This window comes from Oncorhynchus keta, chromosome 4 (assembly GCF_023373465.1).
Source record: "Oncorhynchus keta strain PuntledgeMale-10-30-2019 chromosome 4, Oket_V2, whole genome shotgun sequence".
NCBI lineage: Eukaryota > Metazoa > Chordata > Actinopteri > Salmoniformes > Salmonidae > Oncorhynchus > Oncorhynchus keta.
This window is the reverse complement of record NC_068424.1, coordinates 75,362,118-75,374,555: the sequence shown is the minus strand read 5'-3', so window position 1 is coordinate 75,374,555 and position 12,438 is coordinate 75,362,118. Positions and strand designations below refer to the sequence as shown.

Below are 12,438 nucleotides of genomic sequence, written 5' to 3'. Positions count from 1 at the left end.
ATGATAATGCCATTTTAGGGTAGGAGCTGTTTGAAAAGAACACCTGAAATGCCAGCGTGTTTTGGTGGGATGGAGTATTGGCCTTCCGTGGTGAACCACGGCTTCAGTCTTGTCCATCCTGTCTGAACTATGGCTTCAGTCTTGTCCATCCTGTCTGAACTATGGCTTCAGTATAGTTCATCTTGTCTGAACTATGGCTTCAGTCTAGTCCAGTCCATCCTGTCTGAACTACAGCTTCAGTCTTGTCCATCCTGTCTGAACTATGGCTTCAGTCTTGTCCATCCTGTCTGAACTATGGCTTCAGTCTTGTCCATCCTGTCTGAACTACAGCTTCAGTCTAGTCCATCCTGTCTGAACTATGGCTTCAGTCTAGTCCATCCTGTCTGAACTATGGCTTCAGTATAGTTCATCTTGTCTGAACTATGGCTTCAGTCTTGTCCATCCTGTCTGAACTATGGCTTCAGTCTTGTCCATCCTGTCTGAACTATGGCTTCAGTCTTGTCCATCCTGTCTGAACTATGGCTTCAGTCTTGTCCATCCTGTCTGAACTATGGCTTCAGTCTTGTCCATCCTGTCTGAACTACAGCTTCAGTCTTGTCCATCCTGTCTGAACTACAGCTTCAGTCTTGTCCATCCTGTCTGAACTATGGCTTCAGTCTTGTCCATCCTGTCTGAACTATGGCTTCAGTCTTGTCCATCCTGTCTGAACTACAGCTTCAGTCTAGTCCATCCTGTCTGAACTATGGCTTCAGTCTAGTCCATCCTGTCTGAACTATGGCTTCAGTATAGTTCATCTTGTCTGAACTATGGCTTCAGTCTAGTCCATCCTGTCTGAACTATGGCTTCAGTCTAGTCCATCCTGTCTGAACTATGGCTTCAGTCTTGTCCATCCTGTCTGAACTACGGCTTCAGTCTAGTTCATCCTGTCTGAAGTACGGCTTCAGTCTAGTCCATCCTGTCTGAACTACGGCTTCAGTCTAGTCCATCCTGTCTGAACTACGGCTTCAGTCTAGTCCATCCTGTGTAAACTAAGGCCTCTCTAGATCTGCACGAAACCCCTCTCTAGTACACTTCCTGTCTGCACTAAACTCCTCTTTAGTACACCCCCTGTCTGCACTAAAAATCTCCCTCTACACACCCTCTCTGACTGCACTAAAAATCTCCCTCTACACACCCTCTCTGACTGCACTATAAATCTCCCTCTACACACCCTCTCTGACTGCACTTAACCCTCTTTAGTCCACACCCTTTCTGCACCAAAAGGCAGCTTCTCCCCCCTAACTGCACTGCCTCTCCACTGCTGGACTGCAGAGCTCAATGTCCAGACCAAGACAGCCCAGATCTATGTGTTAATGTTCTATACTATAATGTTATCAATACCAGTTCTATAGGACTACTATAATGTTATCAATACCAGTTCTATAGGACAACTATAATGTTATCAATACCAGTTCTATATGACAACTATAATGTTATCAATACCAATTCTATAGGACTACTATAATGTTATCAATACCAGTTCTATATGACAACTATAATGTTATCAATACCAGTTCTATAAGACTACTATAATGTTATCAATACCAGTTCTATAGGACTACTATAATGTTATCAATACCAGTTCTATAGGACTACTATAATGTTATCAATACCAGTTCTATAGGACTACTATAATGTTATCAATACCAGTTCTATAGGACTACTATAATGTTATCAATACCAATTCTATAGGACTACTATAATGTTATCAATACCAGTTCTATATGACTACTATAATGTTATCAATACCACAGTAATAGCTGAGGCTCACAAGGCCACGGCACCACTAAAAGATCAGCACGGTTCTGCAACGCAGCTGGATAACGGTAAGACAAGTGTGTACTTGATACCTGGAATGCATTGGGCGAACCTGTACAAATGGGACAATGCTGTACTGTTCCTGGATGTGAAGATTTAACCTCTACTTTAAATATAGTCAAACGAAGAGAAACTACACATTACTCACACTACGGTAGGATGGGCATTAACACTACAGGAGAAGGGCACTAACACACTACTAACACTACAGAAGAAGGGCACTAACACACTACTAACACTACAGTAGAAGGGCACTAACACGACAGTAGAAGGGCACTACCACTACAGTAGAAGGGCACTAACACGACAGTAGAAGGGCACTAACACACTACTAACACTACAGAAGAAGGGCACTAACACTACAGTAGAAGGGCACTAACACACTACTAACACAACAGTAGAAGGGCACTAACACACTACTAACACTACAGTAGAAGGGCACTAACACAATACTAACACTACAGTAGAAGGGCACTAACACTACAGTAGAAGGGCACTAACACACTACTAACACTACAGTAGAAGGGCACTAACACTACAGTAGAAGGGCACTAACACTACAGTAGAAGGGCACTAACACTACAGTAGAAGGGCATTACCACTACAGTAGAAGGGCACTAACACACTACTAGCACTACAGTAGAAGGGCACTAACACACTACTAACACTACAGTAGAAGGGCACTAACACACTACTAACACTACAGTAGAAGGGCACTAACACTACAGTAGAAGGGCACTAACACTACAGTAGAAGGGCACTAACACTACAGTAGAAGGGCATTACCACTACAGTAGAAGGGCACTAACACACTACTAGCACTACAGTAGAAGGGCACTAACACACTACTAACACTACAGTAGAAGGGCACGAACACACTACTAACACTACAGTAGAAGGGCACTAACACTACAGTAGAAGGGCACTAACACACCACTAACACTACAGTAGAAGGGCACTAACACTACAGTAGAAGGGCACTAACACACTACTAACACTACAGTAGAAGGGCACTAACACTACAGTAGAAGGGCACTAAGACTACAGTAGAAGGGCCCTAACACACTACTAACACTACAGTAGAAGGGCACTAACACTACAGTAGAAGGGCACTAACACTACAGTAGAAGGGCACTAACACTACAGTAGAAGAGCACTAACACTACAGTGGAAGGGCACTAACACACTACTAACACTACAGTAGAAGGGCACTAACACACTACTAACACTACAGTAGAAGGGCACTAACACTACAGTAGAAGGGCACTAACACACTACTAACACTACAGTAGAAGGGCACGAACACACTACTAACACTACAGTAGAAGGGCACTAACACTACAGTAGAAGGGCACTAACACACTACTAACACTAAAGTAGAAGGGCACTAACACACCACTAACACTACAGTAGAAGGGCACTAACACTACAGTAGAAGGGCACTAACACACTACTAACACTACAGTAGAAGGGCACTAACACACTACTATCACTACAGTAGAAGGGCACTAACACTACAGTAGAAGGGCACTAACACACTAAAACTACAGTAGAAGGGCACTAATACTACAGTAGAAGGGCACTAAGACTACAGTAGAAGGGCCCTAACACACTACTAACACTACAGTAGAAGGGCACTAAGACTACAGTAGAAGGGCCCTAACACACTACTAACACTACAGTAGAAGGGCACTAACACTACAGTAGAAGGGCACTAACACTACAGTAGAAGAGCACTAACACTACAGTAGAAGGGCACTAACACACTACTAACACTACAGTAGAAGGGCACTAACACTACAGTAGAAGGGCACGAACACACTACTAACACTACAGTAGAAGGGCACTAACACTACAGTAGAAGGGCACGAACACACTACTAACACTACAGTAGAAGGGCACTAACACTACAGTAGAAGGGCACTAACACACTACTAACACTAAAGTAGAAGGGCACTAACACACCACTAACACTACAGTAGAAGGGCACTAACACTACAGTAGAAGGGCACTAACACACTACTAACACTACAGTAGAAGGGCACTAACACACTACTATCACTACAGTAGAAGGGCACTAACACTACAGTAGAAGGGCACTAACACACTAAAACTACAGTAGAAGGGCACTAATACTACAGTAGAAGGGCACTAAGACTACAGTAGAAGGGCACTAACACACTACTAACACTACAGTAGAAGGGCACTAACACTACAGTAGAAGGGCACTAACACTACAGTAGAAGAGCACTAACACTACAGTGGAAGGGCACTAACACACTACTAACACTACAGTAGAAGGGCACTAACACACTACTAACACTACAGTAGAAGGGCACTAACACTACAGTAGAAGGGCACGAACACACTACTAACACTACAGTAGAAGGGCACTAACACTACAGTAGAAGGGCACTAACACACTACTAACACTACAGTAGAAGGGCACTAACACTACAGTAGAAGGGCACTAACACTACAGTAGAAGGGCACACCTTTGAGTATTTTATGACTTCCTGGCCAGCCAAAGGCATTAGGTTGAACAGGGACAAAGGCCTCTTATTGTTGCCCTCAGTTGTGTACCAGGCTCTTGGTTAATCAGTAATAGGCCTATGTCATACTAGTCCAGTGTTGCCTTCTTTTCTCTGTACAAAACAGTGGGAGGCACTTAGCTACTGCAAACAGAGAGGGAGACAGGTACAGGGTAGATACTGTAAACAGAGAGGGAGACAGGTACAGGGTAGATACTGTAAACAGAGAGGGAGACAGGTACAGGGTAGATACTGTAAACAGAGAGGGAGACAGGTACAGGGTAGATACTGTAAACAGAGATGGAGACAGGTACAGGGCAGATACTGTAAACAGAGCTGGAGACAGGTACAGGGTAGATACTGTAAACAGAGAGAGAGACAGGTACAGGGTAGATACTGTAAACAGAGATGGAGACAGGTACAGGGTAGATACTGTAAACAGAGAGAGAGACAGGTACAGGGTAGATACTGTAAACAGAGAGGGAGACAGGTACAGGGTAGATACTGTAAACAGAGATGGAGACAGGTACAGGGTAGATACTGTAAACAGAGATGGAGACAGGTACAGGGTAGATACTGTAAACAGAGAGGGAGACAGGTACAGGGTAGATACTGTAAACAGAGATGGAGACAGGTACAGGGTAGATACTGTAAACAGAGAGGGAGACAGGTACAGGGTAGATACTGTACACAGAGAGGGAGACAGGTACAGGGTAGATACTGTAAACAGAGAGGGAGACAGGTACAGGGTAGATACTGTACACAGAGAGAGAGACAGGTACAGGGTAGATACTGTAAACAGAGATGGAGACAGGTACAGGGTAGATACTGTAAACAGAGATGGAGACAGGTACAGGGTAGATACTGTACACAGAGAGGGAGACAGGTACAGGGTAGATACTGTAAACAGAGAGGGAGACAGGTACAGGGTAGATACTGTAAACAGAGAGGGAGACAGGTACAGGGTAGATACTGTAAACAGAGAGGGAGACAGGTACAGGGTAGATACTGTAAACAGAGAGGGAGACAGGTACAGGGTAGATACTGTACACAGACAGGTACAGGGTAGATACTGTAAACAGAGATGGAGACAGGTACAGGGTAGATACTGGAGACAGGTACAGGGTAGATACTGTAAACAGAGATGGAGACAGGTACAGGGTAGATACTGTACACAGAGATGGAGACAGGTACAGGGTAGATACTGTAAACAGAGAGGGAGACAGGTACAGGGTAGATACTGTAAACAGAGAGGTGGAGATACAAACAGGATGGAGACAGGTACAGGGTAGATACTGTAAACAGAGATGGAGACAGGTACAGGGTAGATACTGTACACAGAGAGAGAGACAGGTACAGGGTAGATACTGTAAACAGAGATGGAGACAGGTACAGGGTAGAGACTGTACACAGAGAGGGAGACAGGTACAGGGTAGAGACTGTAAACAGAGAGAGACAGGTACAGGGTAGATACTGTACACAGAGAGGGAGACAGGTACAGGGTAGAGACTGTAAACAGAGATGGAGACAGGTACAGGGTAGATACTGTACACAGAGAGGGAGACAGGTACAGGGTAGATACTGTAAACAGAGAGAGAGACAGGTACAGGGTAGATACTGTACACAGAGAGGGAGACAGGTACAGGGTAGATACTGTACACAGAGAGGGAGACAGGTACAGGGTAGATACTGTACACAGAGAGAGAGACAGGTACAGGGTAGATACTGTACACAGAGAGGGAGACAGGTACAGGGTAGATACTGTACACAGAGAGAGAGACAGGTACAGGGTAGATACTGTAAACAGAGATGGAGACAGGTACAGGGTAGATACTGTAAACAGAGAGGGAGACAGGTACAGGGTAGATACTGTAAACAGAGATGGAGACAGGTACAGGGTAGATACTGTAAACAGAGATGGAGACAGGTACAGGGTAGATACTGTAAACAGAGATGGAGACAGGTACAGGGTAGATACTGTAAACAGAGAGGGAGACAGGTACAGGGTAGATACTGTACACAGAGATGGAGACAGGTACAGGGTAGATACTGTAAACAGAGAGGGAGACAGGTACAGGGTAGATACTGTAAACAGAGAGAGAGACAGGTACAGGGTAGATACTGTACACAGAGATGGAGACAGGTACAGGGTAGATACTGTACACAGAGATGGAGACAGGTACAGGGTAGATACTGTACACAGAGAGGGAGACAGGTACAGGGTAGATACTGCAAACAGAGAGGGAGACAGGTACAGGGTAGATACTGTAAACAGAGATGGAGACAGGTACAGGGTAGATACTGTAAACAGAGATGGAGACAGGTACAGGGTAGATACTGTAAACAGAGATGGAGACAGGTACAGGGTAGATACTGTAAACAGAGATGGAGACAGGTACAGGGTAGATACTGTAAACAGAGATGGAGACAGGTACAGGGTAGATACTGTACACAGAGATGGAGACAGGTACAGGGTAGATACTGTAAACAGAGATGGAGACAGGTACAGGGTAGATACTGTAAACAGAGATGGAGACAGGTACAGGGTAGATACTGTAAACAGAGATGGAGACAGGTACAGGGTAGATACTGTAAACAGAGATGGAGACAGGTACAGGGTAGATACTGTAAACAGAGATGGAGACAGGTACAGGGTAGATACTGTAAACAGAGATGGAGACAGGTACAGGGTAGATACTGTAAACAGAGAGGGAGACAGGTACAGGGTAGATACTGTAAACAGAGATGGAGACAGGTACAGGGTAGATACTGTACACAGAGAGAGAGACAGGTACAGGGTAGATACTGTAAACAGAGAGGGAGACAGGTACAGGGTAGATACTGTACACAGAGAGACAGGTACAGGGTAGATACTGTAAACAGAGATGGAGACAGGTACAGGGTAGATACTGTAAACAGAGAGACAGGTACAGGGTAGATACTGTACACAGAGATGGAGACAGGTACAGGGTAGATACTGTAAACAGAGATGGAGACAGGTACAGGGTAGATACTGTAAACAGAGAGAGAGACAGGTACAGGGTAGATACTGTAAACAGAGATGGAGACAGGTACAGGGTAGATACTGTACACAGAGAGGAGACAGGTACAGGGTAGATACTGTAAACAGAGAGGGAGACAGGTACAGGGTAGATACTGTAAACAGAGAGGGAGACAGGTACAGGGTAGATACTGTAAACAGAGAGGGAGACAGGTACAGGGTAGATACTGTAAACAGAGAGAGAGACAGGTACAGGGTAGATACTGTAAACAGAGAGGGAGACAGGTACAGGGTAGATACTGTAAACAGAGAGAGAGACAGGTACAGGGTAGATACTGTAAACAGAGAGGGAGACAGGTACAGGGTAGATACTGTAAACAGAGAGAGAGACAGGTACAGGGTAGATACTGTAAACAGAGAGGGAGACAGGTACAGGGTAGATACTGTAAACAGAGAGGGAGACAGGTACAGGGTAGATACTGTAAACAGAGAGAGAGACAGGTACAGGGTAGATACTGTAAACAGAGATGGAGACAGGTACAGGGTAGATACTGTAAACAGAGAGAGAGACAGGTACAGGGTAGATACTGTAAACAGAGATGGAGACAGGTACAGGGTAGATACTGTAAACAGAGAGGGAGACAGGTACAGGGTAGATACTGTACACAGAGAGGGAGACAGGTACAGGGTAGATACTGTAAACAGAGATGGAGACAGGTACAGGGTAGATACTGTAAACAGAGATGGAGACAGGTACAGGGTAGATACTGTAAACAGAGAGGGAGACAGGTACAGGGTAGATACTGTACACAGAGAGGGAGACAGGTACAGGGTAGATACTGTAAACAGAGAGAGAGACAGGTACAGGGTAGATACTGTACACAGAGAGGGAGACAGGTACAGGGTAGATACTGTAAACAGAGAGAGAGACAGGTACAGGGTAGATACTGTACACAGAGATGGAGACAGGTACAGGGTAGATACTGTAAACAGAGAGGGAGACAGGTACAGGGTAGATACTGTAAACAGAGATGGAGACAGGTACAGGGTAGATACTGTAAACAGAGATGGAGACAGGTACAGGGTAGATACTGTACACAGAGAGGGAGACAGGTACAGGGTAGATACTGTAAACAGAGATGGAGACAGGTACAGGGTAGATACTGTAAACAGAGATGGAGACAGGTACAGGGTAGATACTGTAAACAGAGATGGAGACAGGTACAGGGTAGATACTGTAAACAGAGATGGAGACAGGTACAGGGTAGATACTGTAAACAGAGATGGAGACAGGTACAGGGTAGATACTGTACACAGAGAGGGAGACAGGTACAGGGTAGATACTGTAAACAGAGAGGGAGACAGGTACAGGGTAGATACTGTACACAGAGAGAGAGACAGGTACAGGGTAGATACTGTAAACAGAGATGGAGACAGGTACAGGGTAGATACTGTAAACAGAGAGGGAGACAGGTACAGGGTAGATACTGTACACAGAGATGGAGACAGGTACAGGGTAGATACTGTAAACAGAGAGGGAGACAGGTACAGGGTAGATACTGTACACAGAGATGGAGACAGGTACAGGGTAGATACTGTAAACAGAGAGGGAGACAGGTACAGGGTAGATACTGTACACAGAGAGGGAGACAGGTACAGGGTAGATACTGTACACAGAGAGGGAGACAGGTACAGGGTAGATACTGTACACAGAGAGGGAGACAGGTACAGGGTAGATACTGTACACAGAGAGAGAGACAGGTACAGGGTAGATACTGTACACAGAGAGGGAGACAGGTACAGGGTAGATACTGTACACAGAGAGAGAGACAGGTACAGGGTAGATACTGTAAACAGAGATGGAGACAGGTACAGGGTAGATACTGTACACAGAGAGGGAGACAGGTACAGGGTAGATACTGTAAACAGAGATGGAGACAGGTACAGGGTAGATACTGTAAACAGAGATGGAGACAGGTACAGGGTAGATACTGTACACAGAGATGGAGACAGGTACAGGGTAGATACTGTACACAGAGAGGGAGACAGGTACAGGGTAGATACTGTAAACAGAGATGGAGACAGGTACAGGGTAGATACTGTAAACAGAGATGGAGACAGGTACAGGGTAGATACTGTAAACAGAGATGGAGACAGGTACAGGGTAGATACTGTACACAGAGATGGAGACAGGTACAGGGTAGATACTGTAAACAGAGAGGGAGACAGGTACAGGGTAGATACTGTAAACAGAGATGGAGACAGGTACAGGGTAGATACTGTAAACAGAGATGGAGACAGGTACAGGGTAGATACTGTAAACAGAGATGGAGACAGGTACAGGGTAGATACTGTAAACAGAGATGGAGACAGGTACAGGGTAGATACTGTACACAGAGAGGGAGACAGGTACAGGGTAGATACTGTAAACAGAGATGGAGACAGGTACAGGGTAGATACTGTACACAGAGAGAGAGACAGGTACAGGGTAGATACTGTAAACAGAGATGGAGACAGGTACAGGGTAGATACTGTAAACAGAGAGGAGACAGGTACAGGGTAGATACTGTACACAGAGATGGAGACAGGTACAGGGTAGATACTGTAAACAGAGAGGGAGACAGGTACAGGGTAGATACTGTACACAGAGATGGAGACAGGTACAGGGTAGATACTGTAAACAGAGAGGGAGACAGGTACAGGGTAGATACTGTACACAGCGAGGAGACAGGTACAGGGTAGATACTGTACACAGAGAGGGAGACAGGTACAGGGTAGATACTGTACACAGAGTGGGAGACAGGTACAGGGTAGATACTGTACACAGAGAGGGAGACAGGTACAGGGTAGATACTGTAAACAGAGAGGAGACAGGTACAGGGTAGATACTGTACACAGAGAGAGAGACAGGTACAGGGTAGATACTGTAAACAGAGATGGAGCCAGGTACAGGGTAGATACTGTACACAGAGAGGGAGACAGGTACAGGGTAGATACTGTAAACAGAGAGGGAGACAGGTACAGGGTAGATACTGTAAACAGAGATGGAGACAGGTACAGGGTAGATACTGTACACAGAGAGGAGACAGGTACAGGGTAGATACTGTACACAGAGAGGGAGACAGGTACAGGGTAGATACTGTAAACAGAGATGGAGACAGGTACAGGGTAGATACTGTAAACAGAGATGGAGACAGGTACAGGGTAGATACTGTAAACAGAGATGGAGACAGGTACAGGGTAGATACTGTACACAGAGATGGAGACAGGTACAGGGTAGATACTGTAAACAGAGAGGAGACAGGTACAGGGTAGATACTGTAAACAGAGATGGAGACAGGTACAGGGTAGATACTGTAAACAGAGATGGAGACAGGTACAGGGTAGATACTGTAAACAGAGATGGAGACAGGTACAGGGTAGATACTGTACACAGAGAGAGAGACAGGTACAGGGTAGATACTGTAAACAGAGATGGAGACAGGTACAGGGTAGATACTGTACACAGAGAGGGAGACAGGTACAGGGTAGATACTGTACACAGAGATGGAGACAGGTACAGGGTAGATACTGTACACAGAGAGGGAGACAGGTACAGGGTAGATACTGTACACAGAGAGAGAGACAGGTACAGGGTAGATACTGTAAACAGAGATGGAGACAGGTACAGGGTAGATACTGTACACAGAGAGGGAGACAGGTACAGGGTAGATACTGTAAACAGAGATGGAGACAGGTACAGGGTAGATACTGTACACAGAGAGAGAGACAGGTACAGGGTAGATACTGTAAACAGAGATGGAGACAGGTACAGGGTAGATACTGTACACAGAGAGGGAGACAGGTACAGGGTAGATACTGTAAACAGAGAGGGAGACAGGTACAGGGTAGATACTGTAAACAGAGAGGGAGACAGGTACAGGGTAGATACTGTAAACAGAGATGGAGACAGGTACAGGGTAGATACTGTAAACAGAGAGGGAGACAGGTACAGGGTAGATACTGTAAACAGAGAGGGAGACAGGTACAGGGTAGATACTGTAAACAGAGATGGAGACAGGTACAGGGTAGATACTGTAAACAGAGAGGGAGACAGGTACAGGGTAGATACTGTAAACAGAGATGGAGACAGGTACAGGGTAGATACTGTAAACAGAGATGGAGACAGGTACAGGGTAGATACTGTAAACAGAGAGGGAGACAGGTACAGGGTAGATACTGTAAACAGAGAGGGAGACAGGTACAGGGTAGATACTGTAAACAGAGATGGAGACAGGTACAGGGTAGATACTGTAAACAGAGAGGGAGACAGGTACAGGGTAGATACTGTAAACAGAGAGGGAGACAGGTACAGGGTAGATACTGTAAACAGAGATGGAGACAGGTACAGGGTAGATACTGTAAACAGAGATGGAGACAGGTACAGGGTAGATACTGTAAACAGAGAGGGAGACAGGTACAGGGTAGATACTGTAAACAGAGATGGAGACAGGTAAAATGCACGCAAATAATGCATGCAGAGCAGAATTAGTCCGATACCTGCTAATGATCAAAATCCAGAAACGAGACGTTAAATCCTACAACCACCTAACATGAAGTGATTCCCAAACCTTCCATAACAAAGCCATCACCTACAGAGAGATTAACCTGGAGAAGAGTCCCCTAAGCAAGCTGGTCCTGTTCACAAACACAAACAGACCCCACAGAGCCCCAGGACAGCAAAACAATTAGACCCAACCAAATCATGAGAAAACAAAAAGATAATTACATGACACACTGGAAAGAATTAACACAAAAACAAAGCCAACTGGAATGCTATTTGGCCCTAAACAGAGAGTACACAGTGGCAGAATACCTGACCACTGTGACTGACCCAAAATAAAGGAAAGCTTTGACTACTTACAGACTCAGTGAGCATAGCCTTGCTATTGAGAAAGGCCGCCATAGACAGACATGGCTCTCAACAGAAAACAGGCTACGTGCTCACTGCCCACAAAATGAGGTAAAAACTCAGCTGCACTTCCTAACCTCCTCATCACAGCAGCAGGA

At 45.3% G+C, this 12,438-nt stretch overlaps 1 long non-coding RNA gene across 1 annotated transcript; it reads left to right on the top strand.

The window, feature by feature from the left end:
• Nucleotides 1-5,125: 5,125 nt before the first annotated feature.
• On the top strand, nucleotides 5,126-7,321 carry LOC127928570 (uncharacterized). The gene is made up of 3 exons (XR_008131711.1): nucleotides 5,126-5,202; nucleotides 7,144-7,179; nucleotides 7,284-7,321. It is a non-coding gene; the product is annotated as an uncharacterized LOC127928570 (long non-coding RNA).
• Nucleotides 7,322-12,438: the final 5,117 nt, after the last annotated feature.